General features: G+C 38.6%; 2 non-coding genes and 2 pseudogenes across 2 annotated transcripts; all 4 read left to right on the top strand.

Annotated features, from left to right (window-relative positions):
* Positions 1-3,775: 3,775 nt before the first annotated feature.
* Positions 3,776-3,894, top strand: LOC139400248 (5S ribosomal RNA). Its single transcript, XR_011632465.1, has one exon. It is a non-coding gene; the product is annotated as a 5S ribosomal RNA (ribosomal RNA).
* A 260-nt stretch (positions 3,895-4,154) lies between these two features.
* Positions 4,155-4,273, top strand: LOC139400249 (5S ribosomal RNA). The gene has a single exon (XR_011632466.1). It is a non-coding gene; the product is annotated as a 5S ribosomal RNA (ribosomal RNA).
* Positions 4,274-4,533: 260 nt separating this feature from the next.
* Positions 4,534-4,652, top strand: LOC139400250 (5S ribosomal RNA; annotated as a pseudogene).
* A 260-nt stretch (positions 4,653-4,912) lies between these two features.
* LOC139400251 (5S ribosomal RNA) lies at positions 4,913-5,031 on the top strand (annotated as a pseudogene).
* Positions 5,032-13,144: the final 8,113 nt, after the last annotated feature.

The following is a 13,144-nucleotide window of genomic DNA, read 5'->3' on the forward strand; positions in this document are numbered from 1 at the left end:
GTCTCGGCCCATATAGACAGACCCCAACGTTTCTGTCCAATAGCTCATTCAAGGACCCCGTAGCAAGTCATGGAAAATAGTGGATTTTCAGCACCAATTAGGGTTTTTCTCGGACACCAAATGACCTATCGAGCCGAAACTTGGGATTCGGGGTCGCCTCAGCTAGGCCAACACATAACATAAGAAATGGACCCGCAGCTAGAACGTAACTACGTGTTTTATGGTTTTTTTATGGTTTGAACCGAAGGGGTTGTGAATTTTGGGCCAGCTCTGAAGTATGTAATAGTTGGCTACTAAACGAGTTGGAAAAAGTGGGTTTGGTGTCAGTTTGTATCAGTTTGGTGGTCAGAATGATATCTAATTGACTGATGGACTCTTGTCCACTTGACTCTTGTACATTTGCAATATGATCCTATAGTGAAAAAACATCACCAAAAGCGACATTCTGAAATCAACCCAAACGAGCGATTGAGATGACCCAGAATCACTGCAAAGCCATCCCGAGTTCATCGGGCCAGTCAATTTCACATTCCTGCAAGATTTTTATAGCATGACAAATTCGTGATGGTACCTGCCCTTTAAAACATATTGCAAATGCACAGTGACTTTGAAAAAGTAAGAAACAAAAAAAAATACATCTAAAAAATTTTGAGCATGACAAATTCGTGATGGTACCTGCCCATTGAAACATATTGCAAATGCACAGTGACTTTGAAAAAGTAAGGAAACATAAACAAAAAAAATCCAAATTTTTTATTTTTGGGTGACCAGTTGCACGTGCATTTGCAATATGATTCTATAGTGAAAAAACATATTGCAAATGCACAGTGACTTTGAAAAAGTAAGGAAACATAAACAAAAAAAATCTAAAATTTTTTGGGGGGGATGACCAGTTGCATGTGCATTTGCAATATGATTCTATAGTGAAAAAACATATTGCAAATGCACAGTGACTTTGAAAAAGTAAGGAAAAATAAACAAAAAAAATCTAATTTTTTTTGGGGGGGATGACCAGTTGCACGTGCATTTGCAATATGATTCTATAGTGAAAAAACATATTGCAAATGCACAGTGACTTTGAAAAAGTAAGGAAACATAAACAAAAAAAATCCAATTTTTTTTTTTTGGGTGACCAGTTGCACGTGCATTTGCAATATGATTCTATAGTGAAAAAACATATTGCAAATGCACAGTGACTTTGAAAAAGTAAGGAAACATAAAAAAAATCTAAAATTTTTTGGGGGGGATGACCAGTTGCATGTGCATTTGCAATATGATTCTATAGTGAAAAAACATATTGCAAATGCACAGTGACTTTGAAAAAGTAAGGAAAAATAAACAAAAAAAATCTAAATTTTTTTTGGGGGGATGACCAGTTGCACGTGCATTTGCAATATGATTCTATAGTGAAAAAACATATTGCAAATGCACAGTGACTTTGAAAAAGTAAGGAAACATAAACAAAAAAAATCTAAAATTTTTTGGGGGGGATGACCAGTTGCATGTGCATTTGCAATATGATTCTATAGTGAAAAAACATATTGCAAATGCACAGTGACTTTGAAAAAGTAAGGAAACATAAACAAAAAAAATCTAAATTTTTTTTTGGGGGATGACCAGTTGCATGTGCATTTGCAATATGATTCTATAGTGAAAAAACATATTGCAAATGCACAGTGACTTTGAAAAAGTAAGGAAAAATAAACAAAAAAAATCTAAATTTTTTTTGGGGGGATGACCAGTTGCACGTGCATTTGCAATATGATTCTATAGTGAAAAAACATATTGCAAATGCACAGTGACTTTGAAAAAGTAAGAAACAAAAAAAAATACATCTAAAAAATTTTGAGCATGACAAATTCGTGATGGTACCTGCCCATTGAAACATATTGCAAATGCACAGTGACTTTGAAAAAGTAAGGAAACATAAACAAAAAAAATCCAAAATTTTTATTTTTGGGTGACCAGTTGCACGTGCATTTGCAATATGATTCTATAGTGAAAAAACATATTGCAAATGCACAGTGACTTTGAAAAAGTAAGGAAACATAAAAAAAATCTATTTTTTTGGGGGGGGGATGACCAGTTGCATGTGCATTTGCAATATGATTCTATAGTGAAAAAACATATTGCAAATGCACAGTGACTTTGAAAAAGTAAGGAAACATAAAAAAAATCTAATTTTTTTTTGGGGGGATGACCAGTTGCATGTGCATTTGCAATATGATTCTATAGTGAAAAAACATTTTGCAAATGCACAGTGACTTTGAAAAAGTAAGGAAAAATAAACAAAAAAAATCTAAATTTTTTTTGGGGGGATGACCAGTTGCACGTGCATTTGCAATATGATTCTATAGTGAAAAAACATATTGCAAATGCACAGTGACTTTGAAAAAGTAAGGAAACATAAACAAAAAAAATCTAAAGATTTTTTGGGGGGATGACCAGTTGCATGTGCATTTGCAATATGATTCTATAGTGAAAAAACATATTGCAAATGCACAGTGACTTTGAAAAAGTAAGGAAACATAAACAAAAAAAATCTAAATTTTTTTTGGGGGGATGACCAGTTGCACGTGCATTTGCAATATGATTCTATAGTGAAAAAACATATTGCAAATGCACAGTGACTTTGAAAAAGTAAGGAAACATAAACAAAAAAAATCTAAACATTTTTTTTTTGGGTGAGCAGTTGCACGTGCATTTGCAATATGATTCTATAGTGAAAAAACATCACCAAAAGCGACATTCTGAAATCAACCCAAACGAGCGATTGAGATGACCCAGAATCACTGCAAAGCCATCCCGAGTTCATCGGGCCAGTCAATTTCACATTCCTGCAGGATTTTTATAGCATGACAAATTCGTGATGGTACCTGCCCATTAAAACATATTGCAAATGCACAGTGACTTTGAAAAAGTAAGGAAACATAGAATCAAATTATTTTTTTTTGGGTTACCAGTTGCACATTTCAGATCACCAGTTGCACATTTCAGATCACCAGTTGCACATTTCAGATCACCAGTTGCACGGAGGAAAATCGTTACTTTTGACTTTGACTTTTGACTTCCTATGAAATCATATTCCAAATGGAGAAAACATATGCCTTATGCACTAGTAAAAAAAAAAAAAAAATGATAATAAAGTATGACTAAAGTATGTTGATAAAGTTCTTATACATGTGTAATTGACATAAAAATTGAAAGAATTTTGAAAAACGGTCCAGAAAGCACTTTTTTAAGGATGTGTGAAGTTTTTTACCAAATTTTGACATTTTTGACTTTTGACTTTTGACTTCCTATGAAATCATATTGCAAATGGACAAAACATATGCCTTATGCGCATGTAATTAAAAAAAAAAAAATTTGATATCAAAATTGGACAAAAGTATATTCATACAGTTCTTACACATGTGTAATTGACAAAAAAAGCGAAAGAAATTCGAAAAAAGGCCAAGAAAGCACTTTTTTAAGGGGTAAAAAGTTTTTGAAAAAAATATCATTTTTTCAAAATTTTTCTTTTGGATGTTGACTTGGGTTGCATTTCCAATATGAAAAACCCAGGTGGAGCGCACTCGCCCCCTGTTGGATTTTTGAGGTGTTACAATTGGCAATTGCCATATGGCATTTGCCATATACTTTGCACGAATCAACGCCGCTTTGGGTGGTATTGGACATCGTGTACATGGTTTGTCCAATGCCAATATTTTGACATTCATTTTTGTACAAATCAGGGGGGTATTCCCTTACATAGTGCACCAAGAGATAGTTTCTGGCTTACGGCCACACCGGCCTGAGTACGCCTGATCTCGTCCGATCTCGGAAGCTAAGCAGGGTCGGGCTTGGTTAGTACTTGGATGGGAGACCGCCTGGGAATACCAGGTGCTGTAAGCTTTTTGTCACTGCCTTGTGGAATTTCAACTCTTTGTCCGTTTTTTCCCACAAGGCTGAAATATGTGCCCTCGCTTTGAAATAAGTAAGCAAGGTTAGTTTGTATTTCATCCAACAATTTGTGCTACAAATTATGGCTACAGTATATGCAATTTCTTCCACTTTTTGAGTGACACAAAGATGCTTATCTAAATGGTGAAAATGCAACAGCTGTTAATCAGGCTCACTTTGACTTTACATAGTGCACCAAGAGATAGTTTCTTGCTTACGGCCACACCGCCCTGAGTACGCCTGATCTCGTCCGATCTCGGAAGCTAAGCAGGGTCGGGCTTGGTTAGTACTTGGATGGGAGACAGCCTGGGAATACCAGGTGCTGTAAGCTTTTTGTCACTGCCTTGTGGAATTTCAACTCTTTGTCCGTTTTTTCCCACAAGGCTGAAATATGTGCCCTCGCTTTGAAATAGGTAAGCAAGGTTAGTTTGTATTTCATCCAACAATCTGTGCTACAAATTATGGCTACAGTATATGCAATTTCTTCCACTTTTTGAGTGACACAAAGATGCTTATCTAAATGGTGAAAATGCAACAGCTGTTAATCAGGCTCACTTTGACTTTACATAGTGCACCAAGAGATAGTTTCTTGCTTACGGCCACACCGGCCTGAGTACGCCTGATCTCGTCCGATCTCGGAAGCTAAGCAGGGTCGGGCTTGGTTAGTACTTGGATGGGAGACAGCCTGGGAATACCAGGTGCTGTAAGCTTTTTGTCACTGCCTTGTGGAATTTCAACTCTTTGTCCGTTTTTTCCCACAAGGCTGAAATATGTGCCCTCGCTTTGAAATAGGTAAGCAAGGTTAGTTTGTATTTCATCCAACAATCTGTGCTACAAATTATGGCTACAGTATATGCAATTTCTTCCACTTTTTGAGTGACACAAAGATGCTTATCTAAATGGTGAAAATGCAACAGCTGTTAATCAGGCTCACTTTGACTTTACATAGTGCACCAAGAGATAGTTTCTTGCTTACGGCCACACCGGCCTGAGTACGCCTGATCTCGTCCGATCTCGGAAGCTAAGCAGGGTCGGGCTTGGTTAGTACTTGGATGGGAGACAGCCTGGGAATACCAGGTGCTGTAAGCTTTTTGTCACTGCCTTGTGGAATTTCAACTCTTTGTCCGTTTTTTCCCACAAGGCTGAAATATGTGCCCTCGCTTTGAAATAAGTAAGCAAGGTTAGTTTGTATTTCATCCAACAATTTGTGCTACAAATTATGGCTACAGTATATGCAATTTCTTCCACTTTTTGAGTGACACAAAGATGCTTATCTAAATGGTGAAAATGCAACAGCTGTTAATCAGGCTCACTTTGACTTTACATACCTTAAGGGAACATTTCGGCATTTCGTGTATGATCAGTGAGAAAGTCCATATTGCAAATGTACGGTCCCTTACTAGACGTCCGAAATCGTTTGTAAAATTCGCGGTCGGCGTCGGGCCGTGCGGTAGGGCCAGACCTACCGGGAAGTCATCAAATGAACTTTGTCGGACATTCGGTTTCCGTTTTATAAAATAAACAAGTTTTTGAGCGTTTTTCCGCTATCCCGGAATTTCCCACAAGAGGGCATACGGAATCATATGGCAATTTGGCAAAACATCACGAATCACGACGGGGCCTTATCTCGAAAACGGAAAATATTTCGAAGCCGAAACTCGGTGAGCGTAGGTTTGGCATAATGGGCAGTTGGCCCCGAACAAGATGGCGTCTAGGCCTCGACGGTTTTTGAGTTATGGCCGTTTTTCTGGGATTAAAGGTCCTAAATGGAAATAGAGAAATTATTTTTCCACTTCAGGTCAAAGTCAAGGAGCCTCCGGTGTCAATAAAAAAAGAACCAGCCATTTATCTATCGTCATTTAAGAGAAACGGAACAATGACAACTTGGCAATGGTCACAAATAGGCGTTTTTTTTTTTCAACGGTTACAGATCCAGTTGCAGGGTGTTCATACGAATCTTTTTAAAGTGTGCTGCGGAGCTCTGCGAGATTTCTGTGATTTTCTATGATTTTCTGAAATAACACACACATACTAAACCCTCCGTAAATAACTCAGTTGTTAACGTAAAGACTTAAAACTCAGGATTCTGTAACAGCATACCCCAATGAGGATATGTGGTGATTTATAGCTTCCTGTGCCAACCGGAAGTGCCATAATTGGTGTCTCAGGGGCTGTTTCAAAGGGTTAAAAAAGTCTGATCTGTCCAAAACTTCATATATGTGATTAGGCAACCCCCATGAACTGTAAATCAGTCATTTTTCCCCAAAAAATTCAAAGGAAAAAAAAATCACACTAAAACACAACTTGAATGGAGGGACGTATTGGGGTGCGTAGAGACAGACAGTGGCTGCAATAGTTAGCTTTGTTGGAGCTAAAGAAGAACCGTCGGACCTAGAGTTCCGAAACTTTAGAAACCTGTTCTAGACCTCCGGTTGATGGTGCGTGGTGAGTTACGTGGCTCTAGACGGTTCTCGGACCGAGAAACAGCCTCGTACATTTGCAATACCTTCAATTCATTTTGACCATTACGAAAATGACGACGTTTAGAAAAGTCTCAGAGACGCAAGGCTAGGTGCATTGAAACCGGCTCGGCCCATAGAGACGGACCCCGACGTGCCTGTCCGATAGCTCGTTCAAGGACCCCGTAGCAAGGCATGGAAAAAAGTGGATTTTCAGCACCAATTAGGGTTTTTCTCGGACACCAAATGACCTATCGAGCCGAAACTCGGGATTCGGGGTCGCCTCACATAGGACTTCACATAATGTCCGAACTGGACCCGCAGCTAGAACGTAACTATGTGTTTTACCTTTTTATTATGTTTTAAACTAAAGGCGCTGTGAATTATGGGACTGCTCTGACATATGTGATAGTTGGCTTCTAAATGAGTAGTAAAAAGTGGGTTTGGTGTCATAATGACATCTAATTGACTGATGGACACTGACTTGCTAGTTGACTTTTGTGCATTTGCAATATGTTTAAACGGAGAGGGACCATCACCAAAATGGCATTCTGAAATCAACACAAAAAATGGCATCACCATAGTCTCCAGACTGTGCTGAGTTCAACGAGCTATCCCGCTTGACCGTAGCTCGCTCGGTCTAAGCGCAACGACCATTAGAAAAGTAGGCCCAAAATGAAGCCTGCCCCACAATGTCATTTGCTTTTGAGTGACAGTGAGAGAACCGTTAGGGTGAGAAGAAAAATTCCACCACATGAATGTTCCTAAGGTCCTCCCGATCTGTACAAGCCTAACCTTGACCGTGTGGCATTAACCCTTAAGAGTAAAACAGTGTTTTTTGATCTCACAGATTACAGTGTCATCTCTCCCCATAGGAATACATTGCCTGCACCCCTAATTTCAACCTGAAGTCTATATGGGTTATGAATGCCGTATGAACCTGTCTTCGGTACCAGTCCATCAGGCCACTATGAGGTCTACCTGTGTTGATTCTAAGCTTCCTGGACCAACCGGAAGTGGTTAAAATGCCCCTAAAAGTGTTTACCCATACACTGCATGCAGTTTGATAGACATAGTGCATTCAACCCTGTGTAGATCAGTCAATTCTTAACGTAAGGACTTAAAACTCAGGATTCTGTAACAGCATACCCCAATGAGGATATGTGTTGATTTATAACTTCCTGTGCCAACCGGAAGTGCCATAATTGGTGTCTTAGGGGCTGTTTCGAAGGGTTAAAAAAGTCTGATCTTTCCAAAACTTCATATGTGTGATTAGGCAACCCCCATGAACTGTAAATCAGTCATTTTTCCCAAAAAAATTCAAAGGAAAAAAAAATCACACTAAAACACAACTTGGAAGGAGGGACGTATTGGGGTGCGTAGAGACAGACAGTGGCTCCAATAGTTAGCTTTGTTGGAGCTAAAAAAGAACCGTCGGACCTAGAGTTCCGAAACTTTAGAAACCTGTTCTAGACCTCCCGTAGATGGTGCGTGGTGAGTTACGTGGCTCTAGAAGGTTCTCGGACCGAGAAACAGCCTCGTACATTTGAAATAACTTCAATTCATTTTTGCATCACGAAAATGACGACATTTAGAAATGTCCCAGAGTCGCAAGACTAGGTGCATTGCAAACGTCTCGGCCCATATAGACAGACCCCAACGTTTCTGTCCAATAGCTCATTCAAGGACCCCGTAGCAAGTCATGGAAAATAGTGGATTTTCAGCACCAATTAGGGTTTTTCTCGGACACCAAATGACCTATCGAGCCGAAACTTGGGATTCGGGGTCGCCTCAGCTAGGCCAACACATAACATAAGAAATGGACCCGCAGCTAGAACGTAACTACGTGTTTTATGGTTTTTTTATGGTTTGAACCGAAGGGGTTGTGAATTTTGGGCCAGCTCTGAAGTATGTAATAGTTGGCTACTAAACGAGTTGGAAAAAGTGGGTTTGGTGTCAGTTTGTATCAGTTTGGTGGTCAGAATGATATCTAATTGACTGATGGACTCTTGTCCACTTGACTCTTGTACATTTGCAATATGATCCTATAGTGAAAAAACATCACCAAAAGCGACATTCTGAAATCAACCCAAACGAGCGATTGAGATGACCCAGAATCACTGCAAAGCCATCCCGAGTTCATCGGGCCAGTCAATTTCACATTCCTGCAAGATTTTTATAGCATGACAAATTCGTGATGGTACCTGCCCTTTAAAACATATTGCAAATGCACAGTGACTTTGAAAAAGTAAGAAACAAAAAAAAATACATCTAAAAAATTTTGAGCATGACAAATTCGTGATGGTACCTGCCCATTGAAACATATTGCAAATGCACAGTGACTTTGAAAAAGTAAGGAAACATAAACAAAAAAAATCCAAATTTTTTATTTTTGGGTGACCAGTTGCACGTGCATTTGCAATATGATTCTATAGTGAAAAAACATATTGCAAATGCACAGTGACTTTGAAAAAGTAAGGAAACATAAACAAAAAAAATCTAAAATTTTTTGGGGGGGATGACCAGTTGCATGTGCATTTGCAATATGATTCTATAGTGAAAAAACATATTGCAAATGCACAGTGACTTTGAAAAAGTAAGGAAAAATAAACAAAAAAAATCTAATTTTTTTTGGGGGGGATGACCAGTTGCACGTGCATTTGCAATATGATTCTATAGTGAAAAAACATATTGCAAATGCACAGTGACTTTGAAAAAGTAAGGAAACATAAACAAAAAAAATCCAATTTTTTTTTTTTGGGTGACCAGTTGCACGTGCATTTGCAATATGATTCTATAGTGAAAAAACATATTGCAAATGCACAGTGACTTTGAAAAAGTAAGGAAACATAAAAAAAATCTAAAATTTTTTGGGGGGGATGACCAGTTGCATGTGCATTTGCAATATGATTCTATAGTGAAAAAACATATTGCAAATGCACAGTGACTTTGAAAAAGTAAGGAAAAATAAACAAAAAAAATCTAAATTTTTTTTGGGGGGATGACCAGTTGCACGTGCATTTGCAATATGATTCTATAGTGAAAAAACATATTGCAAATGCACAGTGACTTTGAAAAAGTAAGGAAACATAAACAAAAAAAATCTAAAATTTTTTGGGGGGGATGACCAGTTGCATGTGCATTTGCAATATGATTCTATAGTGAAAAAACATATTGCAAATGCACAGTGACTTTGAAAAAGTAAGGAAACATAAACAAAAAAAATCTAAATTTTTTTTTGGGGGATGACCAGTTGCATGTGCATTTGCAATATGATTCTATAGTGAAAAAACATATTGCAAATGCACAGTGACTTTGAAAAAGTAAGGAAAAATAAACAAAAAAAATCTAAATTTTTTTTGGGGGGATGACCAGTTGCACGTGCATTTGCAATATGATTCTATAGTGAAAAAACATATTGCAAATGCACAGTGACTTTGAAAAAGTAAGAAACAAAAAAAAATACATCTAAAAAATTTTGAGCATGACAAATTCGTGATGGTACCTGCCCATTGAAACATATTGCAAATGCACAGTGACTTTGAAAAAGTAAGGAAACATAAACAAAAAAAATCCAAAATTTTTATTTTTGGGTGACCAGTTGCACGTGCATTTGCAATATGATTCTATAGTGAAAAAACATATTGCAAATGCACAGTGACTTTGAAAAAGTAAGGAAACATAAAAAAAATCTATTTTTTTGGGGGGGGGATGACCAGTTGCATGTGCATTTGCAATATGATTCTATAGTGAAAAAACATATTGCAAATGCACAGTGACTTTGAAAAAGTAAGGAAACATAAAAAAAATCTAATTTTTTTTTGGGGGGATGACCAGTTGCATGTGCATTTGCAATATGATTCTATAGTGAAAAAACATTTTGCAAATGCACAGTGACTTTGAAAAAGTAAGGAAAAATAAACAAAAAAAATCTAAATTTTTTTTGGGGGGATGACCAGTTGCACGTGCATTTGCAATATGATTCTATAGTGAAAAAACATATTGCAAATGCACAGTGACTTTGAAAAAGTAAGGAAACATAAACAAAAAAAATCTAAAGATTTTTTGGGGGGATGACCAGTTGCATGTGCATTTGCAATATGATTCTATAGTGAAAAAACATATTGCAAATGCACAGTGACTTTGAAAAAGTAAGGAAACATAAACAAAAAAAATCTAAATTTTTTTTGGGGGGATGACCAGTTGCACGTGCATTTGCAATATGATTCTATAGTGAAAAAACATATTGCAAATGCACAGTGACTTTGAAAAAGTAAGGAAACATAAACAAAAAAAATCTAAACATTTTTTTTTTGGGTGAGCAGTTGCACGTGCATTTGCAATATGATTCTATAGTGAAAAAACATCACCAAAAGCGACATTCTGAAATCAACCCAAACGAGCGATTGAGATGACCCAGAATCACTGCAAAGCCATCCCGAGTTCATCGGGCCAGTCAATTTCACATTCCTGCAGGATTTTTATAGCATGACAAATTCGTGATGGTACCTGCCCATTAAAACATATTGCAAATGCACAGTGACTTTGAAAAAGTAAGGAAACATAGAATCAAATTATTTTTTTTTGGGTTACCAGTTGCACATTTCAGATCACCAGTTGCACATTTCAGATCACCAGTTGCACATTTCAGATCACCAGTTGCACGGAGGAAAATCGTTACTTTTGACTTTGACTTTTGACTTCCTATGAAATCATATTCCAAATGGAGAAAACATATGCCTTATGCACTAGTAAAAAAAAAAAAAAATGATAATAAAGTATGACTAAAGTATGTTGATAAAGTTCTTATACATGTGTAATTGACATAAAAATTGAAAGAATTTTGAAAAACGGTCCAGAAAGCACTTTTTTAAGGATGTGTGAAGTTTTTTACCAAATTTTGACATTTTTGACTTTTGACTTTTGACTTCCTATGAAATCATATTGCAAATGGACAAAACATATGCCTTATGCGCATGTAATTAAAAAAAAAAAAATTTGATATCAAAATTGGACAAAAGTATATTCATACAGTTCTTACACATGTGTAATTGACAAAAAAAGCGAAAGAAATTCGAAAAAAGGCCAAGAAAGCACTTTTTTAAGGGGTAAAAAGTTTTTGAAAAAAATATCATTTTTTCAAAATTTTTCTTTTGGATGTTGACTTGGGTTGCATTTCCAATATGAAAAACCCAGGTGGAGCGCACTCGCCCCCTGTTGGATTTTTGAGGTGTTACAATTGGCAATTGCCATATGGCATTTGCCATATACTTTGCACGAATCAACGCCGCTTTGGGTGGTATTGGACATCGTGTACATGGTTTGTCCAATGCCAATATTTTGACATTCATTTTTGTACAAATCAGGGGGGTATTCCCTTACTATATAAAGCCTCCACATTGACTCTGTACCGGTACCCCCCTGTATATAGTCTCCACATTGACTCTGTACCGGTACCCCCCTGTATATAGCCTCCACATTGACTCTGTACCGGTACCCCCCCAGTATATAGCCTCCACATTGACTCTGTACCGGTACCCCCTGTATATAGCCTCCACATTGACTCTGTACCGGTACCCCTGTATACAGTCTCCACATTGACTCTGTACCGGTACCCCCTGTATATAGCCTCCACATTGACTCTGTACTGGTACCCCCTGTATATAGCCTCCACATTGACTCTGTACCGGTACCCCCTGTATATAGCCTCCACATTGACTCTGTACCGGTACCCCCTGTATATAGCCTCCACATTGACTCTGTACCGGTACCCCCTGTATATAGCCTCCACATTGACTCTGTACCGGTACCCCTTTATACAGTCTCCACATTGACTCTGTACTGGTACCCCTGTATATAGCCTCCACATTGACTCTGTACTGGTACCCCCTGTATATAGCCTCCACATTGACTCTGTACCGGTACCCCCTGTATATAGCCTCCACATTGACTCTGTACCGGTACCCCCTGTATATAGCCTCCACATTGACTCTGTACCGGTACCCCCTGTATATAGCCTCCACATTGACTCTGTACCGGTACCCCCTGTATATAGCCTCCACATTGACTCTGTACCGGTGTCCCCTGTATATAGCCTCCACATTGACTCTGTACCGGTACCCCCTATATAAAGCCTCCACATTGACTCTGTACCGGTACCCCCCTGTATATAGTCTCCACATTGACTCTGTACCGGTACCCCCCTGTATATAGCCTCCACATTGACTCTGTACCGGTACCCCCCCAGTATATAGCCTCCACATTGACTCTGTACTGGTACCCCCTGTATATAGCCTCCACATTGACTCTGTACCGGTACCCCCTGTAGATAGCCTCCACACTGACTCTGTACCGGTACCCCCTGTATATAGCCTCCACATTGACTCTGTACCGGTACCCCCTGTCTGCAGCCTCCACATTGACTATCTGTACCGGTACCCCCTGTATATAGCCCTCCCACATTGACTCTGTACCGGTGCCCCCTTGTATATAGCCTCCACATTGACTCTGTACCGGTACCCCCTGTATATAGCCTCCACATTGACTCTGTACCGGTACCCCCCTGTATATAGTCTCCACATTGACTCTGTACCGGTACCCCCTGTATATAGCCTCCACATTGACTCTGTACCGGTACCCCTCCTGTATATAGCCTCCACATTGACTCTGTACCGGTACCCCCCCCTGTATATAGCCTCCACATTGACTCTGTACCGGTACCCCCCTGTATATAGCCTCCACAT

The sequence above is a fragment of the Oncorhynchus clarkii genome, unplaced genomic scaffold (genome assembly GCF_045791955.1).
Source record: "Oncorhynchus clarkii lewisi isolate Uvic-CL-2024 unplaced genomic scaffold, UVic_Ocla_1.0 unplaced_contig_13529_pilon_pilon, whole genome shotgun sequence".
NCBI lineage: Eukaryota > Metazoa > Chordata > Actinopteri > Salmoniformes > Salmonidae > Oncorhynchus > Oncorhynchus clarkii.